This window comes from Moschus berezovskii, chromosome 20 (genome assembly GCF_049115385.1).
Source record: "Moschus berezovskii isolate FMDL1 chromosome 20, NW_MosBer_1.0, whole genome shotgun sequence".
In the NCBI taxonomy this organism is placed as follows: Eukaryota; Metazoa; Chordata; class Mammalia; order Artiodactyla; family Moschidae; genus Moschus; species Moschus berezovskii.
In genome coordinates this window covers 30,364,141-30,366,885 of record NC_142479.1, presented here as the reverse complement: position 1 = coordinate 30,366,885, position 2,745 = coordinate 30,364,141, and the positions used below count along the sequence as shown (strand labels likewise).

Genomic DNA, 2,745 nt, shown 5'->3' with positions numbered 1-2,745 from the left:
TTGGTGTCTGCTGTATGACCACGTGAATCAGCTGTAAGTATACAACTGATAAGAACAGATGTTACACTTCATCTTAGCCAAAAGGCCAAGAAGTGATCCTAAACATTTTAAAAGAGAAAGAACTGACAATATGGTTGCTTTGCCCAAGAGTTCAACAAGATACATGGTGATTTACTCAAAACCCAACCCTGGAGAAAATACTGCATGATTTTATAAAATCTTCCCTCACTACCTGTAACCTCTTTTACTACATGCTTGGAATTTAAAGCAGGAAAAAAGGGAAAAAAAAACAAAAACACCTTTCTCATACAAAAAAAAGATAAACGTGAGGTGATAGATATGTTCATGAATGGTGGGAATTCTTTCACAAGGGGTCCTTACATATCACTACAATGTGCATTTAATTGTTTTGAGGTGTACTTTAAATGCCTTACAATTTTATGTCAATTATACCTCAATAAAGCTGGGGGGAAAAAATCCACAATGATTACCCCCTCAAAAAAAAAAAAAAGAAATTAAAAAGTTGAGTTTCTTTCCCCCTTGAAGGAAGAGACTTAACATTCAGTGGGTGATTGCTCTGCGCCAGTTACTGAAGTAGACAATTTAACTACCTCATTCAAGCCCAACTATCAGATGAGAACACTGAGACTTGGCAAGCTCAGCCCTCTCAAAGCTGCACGGTAAAGAAGTGATTGATCCATTACTCAGAGCAGCCCAAGCTCCCTACTGAACACCTTTCTCTTAGCCTACTAGCCAGGCAGTAGGGTGGTCCATTCATTCGAGTCAGCCTGGTTTGCCTGGGACTTTCCAGGTTTCATCCCACATCTCAGAAACCCTTCAGTCCAAGGCAAAGTGGAAAAATGTGTCACTACATTGGGCAATTATCTGAGGCTAGGGAAACGTTATGATGGCTGCTGGCTGCTAGTTTTCACATCATTTTGGTTTAAATCAAACATTTTTCCTTTTGGTACATCTAATAATGAAGCACAGAATATGTCAACACATCCTGACTTCCCCACTTCTGGATTTTCCTTCCTTTTTTTTTTTTTTTTTGCTGTTCTTGTCCAACCATTAAGTCATGTCCAACTCCTTGTGACCCCATGGACTGTAGCACACCAGGCTTACCAGTCCTTGACCACCTCACAGAGTTTGCTCAGATTCATATCCAGTTAGTTGGTGATGCTATCTAACCATCTCATCCTCTGCTGTCCCCTTCTCCTTTTGCCCTCAGTTTTTACCAGCATCAGGGTCTTTTCCAATAAGTCAGCTCTTCATACCAGGTGGCCAAAGTATTGGAGCTTCAGCATCAGTCCTTCCCATGATTATTCAGAGTTGATTTCCTTAGGATTGACTGATTTGATCTCCTTGCTGTCCAAGAGACTCTCAAGAGTCTTCTCTAGCACAACAATTTGAAAGCATCAGTTCTTTGGTGCTCAACCTTCTTTTTGGTCCAACTCTCACATCTATACATGACTACTGGAAAAACCATAGCTTTGACCATATGGACTTTTGTCAGCCAAGTGATGTCTCTGCTTTTTAATACACTGCCTAGGTTTGTCATAGCTTTTCTTCCTAGCATCTTTTAATTTCATGGCTGCATTTTTATAGCCCTGAAAACACCAGCTTCATCCCGAAGTCTATGTACTCTACCCAGGAAAGTAGGAGACTTGAAAATTAAATAGGAATTGTTGATGGTCCCATGTTTGTTTCTTAGAGAAAATGGAATCTCTAGGGGGTAGATATCTCCTCTCAAAACCAGAAGTCCTGAGCTGGTTCTGCCCAATAAATAGCTGTGTGTCCTTTGGTAAGTTCCTTCCCCTCTCTGAGCCTCCATTTGCAACACAGGAGTTTGAAGCGATCCCTAAGGAGTACATGGGCCTTGATGCTCAGCCCCCTCATTCCACAGATGACGACCAAAGGCCAGAGAAGTAAGGAGGCTTGGCCAAGGTCATCCAGCAGGCTGAAGCACTACAGGAAATCTTGAGAGCTTTGTCCACCCCCTCGAATGCACAGCAGAGAAAAAGCAGAGTGTGCTAAGAAACAGAATCTGTTTAATGTTCCCTTCTAAGCCTGTAAGGAAAATGAGCCAAATGCTGCAAGATTAAGGATTCTGATCTTTAAAAACAAATCAGGGTTTAATTTGGGTTTTCTTAAAGCCTCATAAAAAAGGGGAGCTGAATCCTTGACCAAATACTCAGCATTCCAAACTGGGAAGATGAGACAAATTTTAATCCTCTGCGTGAGCAGCGGATGGGCTGGAGGATGTGTGCTTCCATTGGCCTGCGTAATTCTCAGATGTGTAAACGGCAGACCGCCTGGAGAAGAGGCCGGCCCCAAAGGGCCAGACAGGGAAGGTGGGGGCTCTGAGCAAAGCCAGAACGAGGGCTAACTGGGCTGCACACTGGCGGCCCAGTGAGGTCAAGTAATTTGCTTAAAGTCATCCAGCTAGTAGGTGGAGGAGCCAGTAATTGAAGCCATATCTACATTCAAGTTTAGGGGCCCACTGGCTATGCTGATCAGCTGGTAAAGAATCAACCTGCAATGCGGGAGACCCGGGTTTGATCCCTGGGTTGGGAAGATCCCCAGGAGAAGGGAAACGCTACCCACTCCAGTATTCTGGTCTGGAGAATTCCATGGACTGTACAGTCCATGGGGTTGCAAAGAGTCAGAAGCAACTGAGAGACTTACTTTTCACTTTTGGCTACTCTGTGTAATTTTTGTTATTGTTCAGTCACTCAGTTGTGT

The 2,745-nt window shown here is 43.2% G+C and overlaps 1 pseudogene; it reads right to left on the bottom strand.

The window, feature by feature from the left end:
• On the bottom strand, positions 1-97 carry LOC129544878 (U2 spliceosomal RNA; annotated as a pseudogene).
• Between the last annotated feature and the right edge of the window lie 2,648 nt (positions 98-2,745).